We start from the raw sequence: 16751 nt of genomic DNA, 5'->3' as shown, positions 1-16751 counted from the left end.
ACCACAGAGCGAGGCACACTTGGTGATGAAAACGCTGGGCAGTGCAGCTACAGAAAGCATCCCCGTGCCACCACCTCGACATAGGCTCCATGCACATCGGGCAAAAGTTCACTCAGCCAAAAAGTAACAGAAGCACAAACGACTTGGCAAGGAAAGGAGCAGCAGCTCAGGCTGCATCCCGTAAGGAAATAACGCTGCTGCGAACACTCTCATGGAAGGAGGGAAGTCTTTTCTCAGAAATGTTTACTGAGTGATTTCACACAATGAGAAGTATCTGCTAGATACTGGCAAGAAGTGTCAGACTTCAAAGTAAAGATCTGTCCCTTTTTAATTCCATGGATTGGCTCTTTAGGTGAGGACACATTTGCAAATCCAGCAGACGACTATCTATCCTGCATTAGCCCATACCTCACTCCCGCACCCAGCAAGAGGCCTCACCCTAATTCCACTGATTTCCCCAGCAACCGGTTGCAGCCCAGGTGGGTGCAAGAGGGCTGCAAGCAGACAAGGTGCAGCTAATCCAGCCAGAGCAACGCGAGACAGTGACATCCCCGTGGTCCGCCACCATCCGCAGGCAGAGGCCATCTCCCCTGGGAGATGCAGGACACAACGGGCTGAGCCCGCCTCAGGTGGAGACAGTCAACCCCACTGGGTCAAGCTGAGGGTGACCATTTGTGGGGTGCCCGAGACCAACGGCTTCCCCTGGAAGGGACCCCCATCCCACCTTCTCACCCCCATTTTCGCCTCCCTTCTGCTTTCCTGGCTCAGCATTTCCACCAGTTACTCTGAACCAATTCAGGTGCTCATGCAGCTGAGTCCACTAAAGCAGCAGAAAAAAAATCCAGAAACAAACAAGAAGACTATTAACTAGTTTATTTTTGCTGAGACAGTGAGTTGAACTCACACGTGCCAAAGGCAGCACAAGGGTGCCCATCTGGGGACACAGCAGGGCGAGGACAGGGCAGCATGGCTGGAGGGCAACGTGGGAGCCAGGGAAGAGGGGACAGTGAGTGGCACCTCCCTCATTTTGGGGCAGCAGTGAGCTGTTAGGTCAGCTCAGGCAGACGTGGAAGGGCAGCCCTGAAGCATGTGAATTCGCACTGAAGCAGATGCCGGCACCCTCAGCTAGCAGGAGCGGGCACTGGGCAGGGAAGGGGAGCCCCAACCTCCCCCTCCCAGGGGCAGCAGCAGACACCCTGGGGCAGAAAGGTCTTAAACAGCTCCAGCTAGGACTGCCAGATGCTGCTTGTCTATGGCTTAACTGAATTTAGCGCACACAATGAAAAAAATCTGTATCAAATTAAGAAAATGAGTAATGTTAATGGAAGTTGCACGCAAATGCTGTTAGAACAAAGGCTCCCCTTGTTAGCTCTCCCACTGAATCCAAAGGTGACCATTAAAGACCTATCAAGGTACCACCAGGATACAACATAAATCAAGTGTGACACATCTTGATGCTTTAAACAGGTCTGTTGCACTCGACCAAGGATTGCGATGTGTCAAAATCTGTTCTGAATTATTCTCCGAAGCTAACAGAGATTAGCACACACAGACCGTGCACTGCAAGCAGAACTAGTTGGACATTTTTCAGCAGAAAACGTTGATTCATCAAAACCCAAACTTTTCGTGGGAATAGACTGCTTTTGATGAAAGGCTCCTCCGCTCCGAGACAGAGAGATTTGAAAGCTGAAGCAGGGAGACAGGCACGTCTCCTGGAAAAGGTACCAGCTCAGTGACTCAGTTGCTTGCTGAAGACGCGGAAGATCAAGATTCGTATCTGCAGCCCAAGTCAGGCAAATGAGGGGTGGCACCTTGTTCCTCCACATCCTCAAGAGGCAGCCTGACCATCGAGTTACCAGCTGCTCTGGGAAAGGGCTCTCTCTCCCAGATCTGCTCCTTCCTGGTTCAGAGCAGGGAAAATGTGGAAAATTGTGGAAGTCTTCAAGGGGCCAGGGAAGTCACCTTTTAGCCAGCTTGCACAGCAAGGGACAGTACAGCGGTTTGAGTTGTTTGTTTGTTTTTTTAAACCAAAACTTAAGTTTGAAATCAACATTAGGATATCCACAGGGAGAACATGAACTGCAGGAAAACTTTGGAAAAAAGTGTTCCCTACATCAGCTACCCTAGACAAGCAGACTGACCTCTAGCTGAACTGCTGAGTTTTTGCTATTAAATGGTTACACACAAAGATGATCACATTCTAGATGACCGCTGATGACAGCCCCCTCAAAAGAATATAATTTTCTCTGCAAAGTCATTTTATTTTCTCTTCCTTTACCCCAATATTAAACATTCCTTAAAATAATTACAAACCCAAAATACTCATTTCCATTAAACCTAAGTTACTAACTCTCAAACTTGCAAAAAGTGGGCCCTTAGATTCCATAAGAAAATCTGAAATGTATTAATTTTCTAACCAAATTTGAAGCACCTCACAAGACAACAGATTGCAAATTTAAAATTAGATTCCAGTGGGAGGTCCTGGTGACAAATCTGTATTTTTCTCCTGGAGTGGAGCTTGAAGGCTGTGAGAACCAGAACAATGACTAAATCCACAGCAAGCAATGAGCCTACAGAAATAAACTTTTGCTAAAATCTGCCAGCCAACAACAAAGACCTTTACTGAACTCACAAGAACCACACAGAAAAATGTACAAGACTAATAACCAAGTGTGAACATACACATTTTATTGTAATTAAAATGTGCTTTTTCAAAAGGGCAAGAGAGAGGCTGAAATTCCACAGTAAGCCTTTGAGTTTCTTCGGAAACTCCAGCAGCATATTTAATTGTTTTCAAATCAGAACCTTTTAAGCAGCCATTTCTTTTCTGTAAGCTGCTCTCGCATATGTTAAATCATGGGATGGGCTCCAAAAAGGCCCTGCAGGCTATTCAAGTAAGGAGGAGAGAGGGAGGAAGGGATGTCATCAGGAGCTGCTTGATGGCCATTCAAATGCCTTTGTATTGCTAAACGGGTGTAACCATAAACCACATGCAGCTATCCATTTTTTCCCCTCCCGCGAACCATTATACAACACAGCAAAGTCCTAAAGAAAAATATATGGACACACATGTACCTTCTGAGGCAGTACTAGTATCCAGCACAACCTTCCCCCAGAGAGCTGTGGCATTTAGAGGTATAGAATTGCAAATGATACCAAAATGAACAGTTACTGGGACTGCAGAAGCTGTCAGCACCTGCCACTCAGCGACTCCATTACTCTCGCGTCAGAGTCTATGACTATATGCCAAAAACCTGGGGAGAAAGAGGGGAGAGAAAAAAAATCAGACAAAGGGTTAGCAGGAACGGCTATACAGGAGGACGTTCTTCTGCCAGGTCCTGTTATCACTTACCTAAGAAACGCTGTGCAATACAGCATGTGAATGCTGTGCTCAAGTTTGAATGATGAAATCTGATGATGACAGAATAAATGAAAAACCCAGTCAAGCACCACCAGCCCAAACTACAGAACACGGAGAGTTCCTCTTCCCACCACCTCGTACAATAAAAATCCCCAGAGACATCAACATGCCCCTGCTGAGGTCAGTCTGTCTCAGGCAGGGCTAGAAAACCTCAGGTCCAAAACCACACCTGCGTCTGAAGATGACTATCAAGAAAGGCACCTTCCAATAAACCAGGGTTTAACTCCTGGCAGCAAGAGGGGACCCAACTGCCCAGGGAACAGGCCCAGAACTGGAAGACCTCAGAGAAGATTTCTCTGCACAGACTGCCTAATTTACAAAAAGGGTGGTTGTACAAGCAGGGATTTCATTAACATTTTTCAAGGGCGAATCAGACATGCAGGGCAGAGCATTTACATGCATTTTTGCACATGGTGAAAGGATCATCGGGTTAATTGCATTCACTTAGGCATGGATACAGAAGACCAGTCTGCACTTATTTAGACCTAAGACAAGTCATAAGAATAGCCCTCAAGTTACGCACATGCATGCACTCGTGTGGGTACCAAATCCCAGCCCTTTCTTGGCCTGACACCGCTGTCAAGCTCCCTTGCGAGTACACCAGCTCAAGGTCCAGTCCTGCGAGATACCAAGAACACAGGCTCACCTGAGGGCTGGGTACGCTGGCCAAGCCAGCTCTCAAGCCACCAACTTCCCCTTCTCCCTGCCAAACACTGGCAGTGAAACATCAGCTCAACACAGCACGCAGAGCTCTGAGTTATAAACTTTTCCAAAAGTCTCAAGGAACAAAAACCTTGGGAGAGACTATAGATGCCCTTCATGTTATTAGAGCTGCTTGGTGGGGAAATTGTGATCCTCACTCTTGGCTGGATTCTCAAAAGAGATGAGAGTCACCGTCTCCTTTCGAAATTAAAAACATTCTCATTTTCTTTCTCCTCCTTCATGTTCCCCTCTCCAGTCCCCACCTCCCTCTCTTCCCCCAAGCTGTTGGTTGAGATCTGAAAAACAGTTCATGAATTGCTCAGGAGCTGGCAGAAATTAATAAAATGAAGCTCATTTATATTGAAATGGACTCATTACCATACCAGCTGCCAATAATTTGCAAGATGGGAATCCTGCTGACAAACAAGGTCCTACAGGCAAGAGGCTTCCCACCTGCATCCCACCGCACGACAAGCAACCCTGCGATGTGCTTTCCTCACCTCCAAGTCTTTTTTCAGATCTGCCTGCTGCTGCCCCAGAAAACTTGTCCAAAGGAGAAAAAAACAGATCAGGCCAAGCGTTTTACCAAATTTTCCATCCTGAAGCAGCTTTTGAGGAGTTTGTAAGTCAGAAAAATCTGCTCCGAGCTGAAACGAACTCTGGTCACTTCTGTGAGAAACAATCTATGCCACCCGCTCCACACACCGCCTGTGCTCCTCCAACAAAAAACATACTCTTCTTGCATTCATTTTTTCAAAAGGTGGGAAGATCTAGAGTGGATGTTTACAGCTGTATACTGCATTATCCATATCCTCACCACATTCCCATACATTTGAAGGGCTGGCAATATCCTTTGCCACGAACAGATGAGACTATGCACGCACAGCTCCTCCAGAAGAGAAGGATTTATCATTACTGACGGATTCTTTCCTGAAAAGCTCTATTCCTATTAACTTTTACAACTTGCAGAGTCTTTTCCAAATGAAATCAAGTCATAGTTTTCAAGAAGAATATAAGTTTTTCATATTTCTCTTTGTCTGCCATTCATACACACTGGAACGGTCCTCGCCCCCAAGCTGCCTGGTTCATCCCAGCAGCCCAGGCTCTGCTGTAGCAGAAGTTCTGGAGGTCTGCAGCGCTGAAGCAGCCTCAGACAAGGGTTTCCCTCCAAAAAGGTCTTGCAGGAAGGGATGTCCGTGTTTCTCCATCAGGAGGAAAGGCAGAAGCAAACACGAGCAGAGCTCGATGGTTTGCTTCCCAGCACAGAGCCCTTCCCCGAGCAGGATGGGTTTGCTCCTGTGGGCGCTTGCTCTGTCAGCAGAGCCTGGCCAGGAGGGAACCTGATCGCACATTCAGACCACCGGTAACTCACCAGTAACTGCTCTCAGGGTAGATGGACAGTTACAAACATTCACACATGGAACAGTTCATGTCATTAAAAAAGAAACATCAAATGAGGATTTTCGAACTTCTACGCTCAAGACAAAATATTCACTTCTAGAGCTGACTCCTGCAAACATGTGTGCATACACACATACATATATATCTGTGATGCATGTATGCATGCATGTATGCCGATGTCTACATATGTCAATGCAACTCCTCTTGTTCTTTGAAAGTCTGGAAGTAGCACAGCTGTACTTATTTCATAGCCACAAAAGAGCGCCTAGAAAAATCAGGCCAAGGAGTTCCCACAGGGCTAATCACACAGCAACTTAAGTCAATCCAAACTGAGGAAGCTCGCAGCAAACCACCACAAATGGATTAAATGAATGCATAGTATGGAAGAAAAATATATTAAAGGAGCACCTTGTTATTCACATCTGCTACCTGTGATTCTAGGTACAGCAAAGAGAGGTTTGACTTTCACAAGCTGGGAGTAGTTTGCAATGCCAAGAGATTAGGAAAAAAAACCAGCACACCTGTTTTCTTTTTGCTTGCTGTCACCTGACATGAACATTAATGAACAAAAAAATACAGAAACTGTCGTTTTCTTAAAACCTCCTTTTCAAAGCAGAACCCTTCCTTTCCAGCAAGGAAAAATTAGTATGCAAGTATATCCCCTTGTCCAGGGAACATGAAAAGTTGGATAGAAGGATGACAGCTCTATTTTAATTCTATTTTTACTTTTTAATATTAGGATGCATCATTTTTGTCAGATTCCAAATGCAACTGCAGATGCGAGATCAGTTGGTCATTCAGTAAATCCTCATTTTGAGAAGGCTTGGAGAAGCTCTCGGTAATTCTACCATAAACCATCAGGATGTATACACATAGACAGAAAGCAGCAGTCATTTCGTACAGAAACTATTTAATATTAATCAGTGGCTCTGGGCTGTATTCCCCACCCACAGTCCCAGTTCCATGCCATTGTAACTCCAGTGTTCGATCCTGTCTCCTGAGATGGAGAATCAGGCCCTTTATTTGTAACTGGAGGCCACATTTTGTTAGCCTGTATTACCTCTAGTTAACATGAATTGCTGCCGAAATCAATCTATCAAATCATCCACCCCGAGAAGAAGGTAAATGCTCTAGTATGCTCCAGGGTCCTGGTGTGCTGACAACTCTGGCTCTTCCCGTCCCATGCCCCTGGGGCACCCTCCACAAAATGAACCACTGCAACCCACAGGAGATGGGTGGGTGGGTGGGTGGCTGGAAGGAAGGAAGGAAGGAAGGGAGGGAGGGAGGGAGGGAGGGAGGGAGGCTGCTCTGTACCTAGATCTCTGTCTGAGATGGCTTTCTGTGACAGGGCTGGATACAAACAAGGTTGTAGGGACCATCCAGACATCAGCAAGAATTGGTCAGTAAAGCTGCAACTGCAAAACCTCTTTGCAGCTGTCCCACTAACACGCAACCTCCGCGTCTGTCACGGTTAGGAGAACAATGCTGGGTGAGCGTTCCAGATGAAGAGGAGGGGAAAGAAAAATAAACCCACGTTCTCTTTGTGGAGAACTCATAAAGGAAAGATGTGGGAAGCCTTGTTCCTCCAGCTGTAGCACCACACCTATGAGAATTTCTAAGGGAGGAAAGAAAAGGCAAAAAGAGAGGGAGGGAGGAAGGTCCACCAGACCTAAAACTTCCATATACCTGACAGTCAGCCATCCCCAAATCCCAGCTAAAGACAACAAAACCAGAAGCACGGCACTGACAAAGCACCATGGAGCCTTGGTAATAAATTAATGGAAGATAAGAGCAGGTAGCCCAAGGGAAAGCCCCTCTTCAGGGTCTCTATATTTATACAAGGGGATGTGAATAATTGACACGGCTGTGGGTTTGTTTGGTTTTTCATCATTTTTACAAGTATCTGAATGTGGTTTAAGTCATTCTCCTTCCCCTCCCTTTTATTTTTAATGGTGGGAAAATCCCCTTTTCTTCCCTAGGGGAAATCTGCAAGGTTTTACTCGTTTACAGAAAAGGGCAAAGCAGGGGAAGGATTCTAATTTCAGATCATCAGACACAAGTAAATCTATGGGAAGCCACAAGGGCAACTCCCTGGAGCCTGTGGGGCAGATGAACAGCAGCTTGCGCACTGCGTCCTGGGAGCAGAGGGGTTTTATAACCTGCTCCGGGGAGCTGCAGCCAGCGCTAAGTCACGAGGGAGCTGCAGGGAAGAAGGAGCCCACTTGGCCTTCATGAAGGACGAGAATGAGAAAGGTAGCTACAAGGACTGCATGTGCATTTATGTGTTACTTAAAAAAGTAAAAAGAATGCCCAAAATGCAGCTGAAATAAAAATAAGGTGCGGTTTGTTTGTTTACCTTTAGGTTATACATTATTGTTATTACACTTTGCTTGAAAAGAACGTCACGGTTGTGCCAAATGAGCAGAAAACTGCTGATACACAATGAGGATGGGACGTGCCAAATGCATTAAAAAGCCCCTTTATTTAGAAGTAACAAGAAACTGTTCAGACCAGGAGACAGAGCCCCAGACTGATCCACCAGAGCTCTCACCGTGCAGCTGAGGATGGGCAGCTGGAGGAGGGAGGAGGGAGAAGCGGAGTGGGACGTGGCAGACTGTTCATGCACAGAAGAATCACCTTGTGCCACGGTCTCGACGATAAAAATTGAAACTCTTGGCTTGAGTGACCAGGCAGATGCTGAGGCAGGATGTGAAGGATTAAAATTCTGTGGAAAAAAATTAAGGCCAATAATTCGGGGAGGGGGAATTGGAGAGGAAGCATTTAGTGTATATCCTCACTTAAGCACAGAGCTGAATAACCTGATTTTCAAGCAGTGCCGAAGACCTCACACAGATCATTAAGATAGTGCCTGAGATATGAAGACAAGTATCTAATTTTAGATACCCCAACTTAAGTAACAGGGGAGGGATTCCAGAGGTCTACAGAAAAACAGGTGGCAAATCAAAACTGGGCAAACGCACGATCAGAGCAGCTTTCACATTTTCGTTGCACTCACTCTGACAGAGAATGAGGTACAAAACCGTTTTAAAGTATGCTTTATAATTAGTAGAAAGGACGTAAAAGTAACAACTTCCTTCATGAGGCCACAAGGGAAGCATAATAAGGAAAAGTACTGAAACGGAGGATGTCCTTTTAAGTTTATAGCATGCCTTGCAGATGTTTTGGTACCAGTTTCTCTCCCCATGAGCTCCTACCTTTAAATCAGTACCTCACAGGATTCAGCCCTCACTGAAATTGTTTGCCAGGGCTAGTGTGCCGGGCTAGGGGGGAGACCCGCCAGCAGCAGGGCTCGATTCCTGCCCGGCAGCCTGCCTCATGTGCACCCCGGGCGAGCCAGAGATACTTCCCACAGCTCCTTTTCCTCTGTGAAGTGTGAATGCAGCGCTCTCATCAGCTGCAGAGAGACCCAAGATGGCCATATCCCCGATTTAAAAGGGCACTGGGTGACTCCAAGGAGGAACGCCATGTTTAACCAGCAGAAAGCACACGTTAAACATCCCATTCTTCCTGAAAATAAGAGAGCTTATTGCCTGGTGTGTCAGCAACACCACAGTCTGGTTGCTCTGGCGGGACAGGGCCAGGCAGAGATGTTAGTGGGACAGGGCGAGGTGCAGATGCTTGGGACAGCAGTTCACCCAGGCCAAAAAATAGGACTGCCAGCCTCAGCCTGCACTGAGTGCTCCCACTGGTGCTGCCGGAGGGGACGGGAGAAACAAAAAGGAGCCCCAGGTGAAGAGGCAGCCCTGCTTCACAAAACCCAGCACTGGGAATTACAACTGCTGTTTATTCAGAGCCTGGGAGGAGAGGAGAGGAGAGGAAAGCGAGCATATGACCAAGTGGCTGCTGTTTTCACCTAGTGTGATGGTATCAACCGCAACAGAGCAGGTTTCTCAGCCTAGCATTACCATAGTATAAGACCTTGCTGTTCCTCCAGCAGAAAAAAAAGAAAACATCCATGCAAAACTCGGCTGGTCTGCACCAGCTTGGCACTGTCAAAGTTAAATTAAGCATTCAGATTTTATCTTGCACGTCCTGACAGAACCTGATCACTCAAACGCTGTCGCAGAGATGTATCCACATTGCAGTTAGGTTTATCTGGGTCTACCGGTTTTAGTCACAACTCGCACATCACATCTCCTGACACAGCTCCTGCTGATAGCTCTTCCCCACGGCAGGAACACACAACACCAAAGGCCGCAGTCTGGGTGTTGCTTCTTTAATTAAGAGGGGGCAAAACCCATGAGGGATGGTAATCCCGGGGGAAGACACCCTCAGGGCTCAGGGGGTGAGCCCCCCACCCCCGGAACAGGCCAGGGAGCAAAGAGCCCTGCCGTGGAGTGGGGAAGACAACCGATCGGCAAATGTTTTTGAGAGGAAAAGCCAAAACTACCAGAAATCAGGCTAAGGAGGCTTTGTGATGGAAAGCTGAAGCCTGTCACTGAACCAAGCCCTGGATGTGGCCTCAAAATAAAATGAATGTTATGCCTTCATTTTCAGTAAGGGCATGGGGGAGCAAGGCACGTAAATCACCACATCTGAGGTATCTGAGGAGCAAAAATCAAAGCGTTCAAAATGTGCCAGTCAGCAGGAGTTTTGAATCTGCATCCCAAAGCTATGAGAAAAGCGGTGCAAGCAACCACAGGGATATGGACAAGAATTTTTAGATTAAAACCCGTGCATCAGGATCCTGCCCGAGACTGGAGAACAAGTGATCCCAGCAATGACATATCCATCTGTCTGGCCTCAACGGCATGCAAGGCTGGAGAGCACATCTGAGAGACAGAACAGGGAATGACAAGGGAAGGAACGGGAAACCGAATAAAATGCAGTATGGGTTGTGGCATGTTACTCTGCTTTCTCCAGCAAAATGACCTATTTTCCAGGGGAGGAAAGGGCAGAAGATACCTTTCCAGGAAACTACTAGTTAAGATGAAGATGACAAAAACTGGCATAGGAATTATGATATGCGTAAGAAACTTTGCAAAGAGGCTGTGCTGAAAGGAGAATTATCTGGCTAAAGGAACCAGGTTTTTTAATGTTTTCAATGATGACACACAAAGTAAAAAATGTACCAGTGACTTGTGCTGATGACACAAAGCTAGAAAAAGTCACAGTACAGAAAAACCTTTTGTCTTGTATTGATCCCAGAGGACAATAAACTCCCGATGTGATAAAAATGATGAAAAAGCAAATGTAATCAAAAGATGCACCAAGCAAGACTTGCCCAGGAGAAACAGGAGTCAGTGTTGCCACAGAAGACACTGACCTCATCTGGAATAACATGTGCAATCCTCGTCATCCACGGCAAAGGTTAATACAGGCCAGACTACCTTCAAGAAAAGCAAGGCAGACACAATGAAGCATTGAGCTTCACTCTGAGAGGTGAAAACAACAGGATTGTCTCATGTGGCAAAACAAGAGGCTAAAAAAGGATGTGATTTATGTTCACAGGCAGAAAAGGGTAGGTTAAAAAAATCGTAAATTCAAATAGTTGTATTCATAGTAATTTCATCCTAACAAAACAAGCAAGGCAAGGTTAAAATAGCCTATGCCTTCCTCCCGCTCCCTCTCCCCTTCACAAATGGCCTCAAGTCAGGCAGCAGTCCCTGGTACTGGGCTCAAGCAGAGACCTGCCTAAAAGCAGCCAGCCCCCAGCATGTGCATGGAATCTCCCATGACAAGAGATGCACAGCAGGCAGGTCCCCAGCTGGCGCTGGCCCCGGGAGTTGAAGGAACAAGCCAGGGCAGTCTCTCTCTCAGACAAGTGTCAATGGACAAGGACTAAAGACTACCCAAGTTTTGCACAATTAATTCTCTTAGACAGCTTGAACTTTGCCTGTGGAATAACAAAACTGCAGTCAAATGGGAACCAAGCACGTAGCAAAGAGGCAGCTCTGTGCACCAAGCGGCCCCAGTGGATCCAGCTGACTTGTTCAGATGATTACTGCCCTGGATTTCACGAACTGACCAACTTTAGTGGGATCCAGGGAGCACAGTTGCATCAAGGGAGAGAGCTCGTCCTTTCAAAAGATGTGAAACTCAAGCTGTTCCTGAGCAATATGAAAAAAGTAACATATTGATGCTTTGGACTGATCTTCTATAGTTTGGCAGCCACAGTAGTTGGCTCCAGTTCTCTGGCTTTGCAAACTATGGTCAATAAAGGTAAAATGTTGTTGCTGGCACACATAAGCTACCTGCAATTAGTGCAAAGCCAGCACTGCCAGATGACCAGCTGTGGGTCTTGTACCTTTGAGCTCCTGACATCCTACAGAGCAGAATGCCAAAAAGAGCTTCAGTTCTTCTTCAGAAAACCATTCAACAAGTGTCACCAGAGAAGGTGCAAGGAGAGGTCTTCCAAATCCTAGGTGAGAATTTTCCACCACCAGGCTCTCACTTTCTCTTAGTGCCTCAATATTTAAATATGATACAAAAAGCATAAGCAACTAGTTACAAGACAAACCAAGGACACCTGTTCCAAGAACATCCAATAATATAGTAACTCAAGAAAGCCTCCTGTGAAGGTGTGTCCCACAGGAGAGGTGAAAAATGGAGATTTTAGGCTCATCAGACAGAGGACTTCCATCTGTATCTCCCTGGTTTTGGAGGAGTGACATCCTCTTGGGTATAGATAGGATGGAAAGCAGCACACGGCTGCATGCACATGTGCAGGGGTGAGGGTGGGGAAGCCACTCTTTTTCTACTTCAGTAGTCTGCCTCACAATTAAGTTTTCAGTTAAGAATGCTGAGTGAATTTAAGTCAAATCTGTAGTTGTAGCGATCACTCAGAGCCTCGGATCCTGCCACGTGTCTGCCTAATCCTGCCTGGGAGCTCCAACGATGCAGTATCACTTGACTATGGCCCTCCACTGCTTATAACTGGCTCCAGAGTTTCTTAGCTGTCCCAAACTCACAAACCACATTTCAGTGAATAAGCCATTCACCAGAAAAGAAAAATTGATTGCCTAGCCTGAAGTGAAACATTACTGGAAAGTCACCCAGCAGAGCAACTTATTAGAGCCAGCTCTACAGATGCCGCCCAAGTGAAGCACAACCAGAGCGTTGCTGGAAAACTGCTTACTGTCAGCTCTGGTTCAATGCCTTTTTTATAAAAGAAGGTCACTAATAAAATGTTCTACCTTAATATTTATAAGACATGGTTTTTCTTACCTATAGCAGTTACTGTGGGGTATAGTCACATAAATGAAATATAATACGGTGCTAAAGCATGAAGTGGGATTTTTTTAGGAATTTTAAAGCATGCATTAGAAATGCAAACTTCTCACAAAACAATAGCTGTACCTCTTCAAAAACGCCAGGCTGGTGAAATATCAGCCACACCATCAAATGAAGACACAGTAAATCTACACAGCACTTGATATTTTCAGCAGTTGTAAGTGTCATTCCATCATTTCAATGCTTCACGCTGCTACGTGGCCCAAAATAGTCCTAAAAGAAAATAACCAGTTTCCTCTTTAAATTTAAAGAGTGGTAGATGATTTTAGTAGCTGAGAAAGCTACTGATATTTTCTGTGGCATCATTCCCAGCTCAAACGAAAATAAAAATTGCAGTAAATGTACACACGGTGTATTTGCAGACACACTGACCACATTCACCTATGCCCACACTGCAAGTGAATTATGCAGCCCACCTGAGCTCACAACAGTTCCTGAATTCACAGGAACGGCACCTGTCGGACAAACGGAGTGATCTCCAAGCTGCAGGAAAGGACCACACGTGCCCAGTCATTTCCCAGCACCATTTTTGTCCGTATGCACACAGCCCCCACTGTGTTACCAGACAAAAGTAATTTTTTACTCAAATGAATGTTAAAAATAGCATCAGGGAGCCTGAATTTCAGTCCTCTTGAAATCCATGTTTCCTCTGTCCTGTGCCAAAGCCACCAGGAGAGGTGACTCTCCCGTGCCTTCTACTCCACCAGCAGCTGCAGCCTCACTGTACCTCTACGCTGATCCTACAGACCTCGGGTAGAAGGAGTAACTCCTTTTTTGTAGCGAGTGGATATATGTCCAAGACAAAGAAAAGACTACTGCCATTTTAAAGGGGAATTTTAAAGGGAAGGCCTTTAAAGGGGGGCCACAAGAGAGAAGCAAAGGTCATCTTTACAACTGAGCTAACCAAAGACTCCCCGGTTTTGCAGTGCTGCACCAGCCTTTGCACCTCTTTTTGCAAGACAGCATTCTTTGTGCTGGTTCAGAGGTCTTTACCGTTGAAGTTTTCAGACCGCTAGTACAGAGTCTGCCCTACAGATGCTCTGGTGACCTCTGAGTGTTTTGCCATTACAGACAGTCTTCCCTTCATAAACGATCACCTTATCACTCAGCACTGATGGGCTGCACATCTCTTAAGGACACGCAAGAGTGAAATCAAAATATCTCAAATGCAATTCCCTCCTCCACTTATTTACTTGGTTTTTTCCCACCACTTTTCAGAGTCAACATATGTACATGAAAAGAGGAGGAGGGGGAAAAAAAGCCAATATTTTGCACTTTTATCATTTACAGTTTTCAACCAACTCCTACAAAGTCTCTCTCAAAAAGTTATCTTCTGTACATTACAGGAGGGAAGACAGCTCTGTGCGGTGCAGGAATCTAAGCAGTCTCAAAATTGAGGCCAGATCTACATTAAAAATATTTGCCACCACAGCTATGTCAGTCACAAATTTGATGGAGCATGGCCTCTGGTTATGCCTGCAGAGGCCACTGCAATACAGTTATAGGAGCAAAACTGTGACATGACTTATAGTAAGACTTTTTTTTTTTTCCCAAAAAAAGAAAAACAAGCTTAGAGTAAGCTCTTCCAGCAAAAGCACTGTTTTGCTGGCGTAAGCGCCAGCCGCATGAAGAAGGCTTTGTACCACTGCAAGGAGGCTGCGCTGGTGCACCACACTGGCGATGTGCTGTTAAAAGGTCTCTGGCTTCGCTGCACCCCGCTTCTGTGCCTGCCCTCAGCAGCGCGATGCTTTTCTTCATTCCTCTGCCAGCCAGCCCGGCTGCTCTCAGCTCCCTAAGAAGGTAAAGTCACTCTTTTCTCTGTTGGTCCCTGTTGCGCAAAACCTGGGCTGCTCCAAGCAGCCTCAGGTCGTTGCAACACTCGGCAACACAAATGCTCTCCTTTTTGCGATACCACAGCCGATTGCTTCTTGTCTGCAAGGCTGCCAGCTTCTGGCTACGCCAAGGGTGGGCAGAAACGTCAGGTCTGGTAGGGGAAGAAAAAGTGTCTCCCTCCACAGTGCTGACACCATCCTTTTCTTCAAAAGGAAGCTGTTGAGCTTATGCATACCGGTCTCACTCAGAACAAGCTGCCACACAAGTGATCCAGCAAGCCTCCCGCCTGCAGAAATAACAGCTCTCTTAAACACTTTGCCCAAAAGCCTTAGTGAAATCAGTGGCAAATTAATTCAATGGGCTTTGGATCAGGCCCCCAAAGAAGTAATCAGGTTTGAAGTGTCGCACGCAAACCCAAAAAGTGCAGCCCTGCTTCTGCCATTTCTGAATTGCAATAGGAAGTTCTTCTTTGCCTCATGCACGTAACTTTCACACCAAAAAAAGAAAAGGTAAAAGGGAGCAAAGAACAGAGAAACCAGATGCTATTTCTCTGACTTTTCTAAAAAACATTTCCTCAGTGGTCATTTTTGGCACCCTTTTCTGGCCCACAGTCCCCCCACCAGCTGGGCTGTGTGTGAGCTTCTAAAGCCAGCACCACTCGCCCTTCTCTCAGGGGTTGTCCCACGAGGGTTTGGCTGTGGGGAAGGCTCCTTCTCCTCCTCCTTTCTCCTCCTCCTCCTCCCCTTCTCCTTGCTCTGCCCCAGGAGACCTGACAGCCTTAGTGAGGACGAGGAGGAGGATGAAGCAAAGGCAGTGGTGCCTGCTCCCCTCCTCAGCTGCCAGTTCCCAGCATCGCCCCAGGTAGCAGTCCCAAGGCAGCACATCTCACTTTTCCATTTAAGGAAAAAAAACCAAAAAGTCCTTCAAAGGAAACTCACAGTAAGCATTCTGACATTTTGAAAACACCTTTTTTAACATCTTATATACAGGTTTTTTTAAATACCTGAAATTCCCATAGCAGCTACGTTCAGGCAGGAAACCCAAAAAGCAACCAAACACTCTTCCTTCTCTGCAAAAAGTGTTCATTGCTTTGACAGCCAAACGGAGACAGCGCAGGCTGGAGAAAAATCATCCCTCCTTTCAGCCCTCACAGGCTGTAGCATCCACTACACCGTCCTCCTGGTGACATCTGTAAGGTTGCAATTAGCCACTTCTATTTCTGTAATCTTATATGGTGTAGCAAACAGTAAGTCCATTAACTGTGACATTTTTGTGGGATTTCTGTCAGGTCGTTTGTTCAGGAGGCTTATACGTACAAAAGATAGAGAAACCTGGTGGGCTTCCTTTATTCACAGTGTTTCAGACAGATCCACCAACTTGCAGGGTTCATTTAATTACTGATTAATAATTATGTACACAGGCAGTAAGTAGCTTTTAAAGATGATAAAAACATTTGAAGAGTAACTTAATGTTCAAAACAAGAGTGACGCTCCTCCAAGCATCACCCGAAATCCCACTGCACCGATTAATACGCGGGATATTGTTTAGCCTGACCACTTATCAGCACAGCAGGGAGAAGTAATTTAAACCAGACATGTCTGCAACGCGTTTGAAATGAAACAAATAAAATACTACAGCTGGAAATGTGGTTTGAGGCCAGTTTCTACCACCCCCATTCACCATGAGCTCTGCTTTACCTGGAAAAGTCTGAGTGATTTGACCAGATGGAGGAACAGCGGGAAGAAGGTGGCTTTTGGTGCAGACCTGATTCCCTGGGACGGGGTGGCAGGGCAGGGAAAGGGCTCCATGCACCACCGGCCCAGCGGTTTAGGGCTCAGCAGCAAGCAGTGTGGTGAGTGGGGGATGACCCCCAGGACGGGGACAGGGACGGGCACTGGTGTTGCCCATGGGTACCAGTTCTGCTTGTGTGCCACAGGTGGAGGAAAGGAAGCAAACTGCCCCTCGCCCACCTTGCCCCTCTCCATCTCAAAGCAGAGGCTGTGCAGCAGCCCCTGTGGGAGAGGGCTGCAAACAAAAGAAGCCAGACACATGGTTTGGTGCACCTTATCTACACCCAGCTGTGGGAAAGGAGGGAGGCACTCCGCTATCACTTCTCATGCAGGTTTTAACATGCCTGAAT

General features: G+C 46.4%; 1 protein-coding gene across 10 annotated transcripts in view; it reads right to left on the bottom strand.

Moving 5' to 3' along the window:
• Positions 1–16751, bottom strand: part of TIAM1 (TIAM Rac1 associated GEF 1) — a 180826-nt gene that overhangs the window by 92726 nt on the left and 71349 nt on the right. For 2 of the 10 annotated variants that reach the window (XM_080376532.1, XM_080376520.1), the window contains 2 exons: positions 8076–8249; positions 3076–3254 (listed from right to left, as the gene is read on the bottom strand). The exons of 6 other annotated variants lie outside the window; for them this stretch is intronic. The gene's annotated coding sequence lies outside the window, so the exon portion shown is untranslated. The remainder of the gene's footprint in view (positions 1–3075; positions 3255–8075; positions 8250–16751) is intronic. 2 more of the 10 variants (XM_080376531.1, XM_080376534.1) reach the window with 1 other exon arrangement.

This window comes from Falco punctatus (genome assembly GCF_963210335.1).
Source record: "Falco punctatus genome assembly, chromosome: 2".
Classification (NCBI taxonomy): domain Eukaryota; kingdom Metazoa; phylum Chordata; class Aves; order Falconiformes; family Falconidae; genus Falco; species Falco punctatus.
Note: the sequence above shows the minus strand (reverse complement) of the source record. Positions and strands in the feature narration are given on the sequence as shown.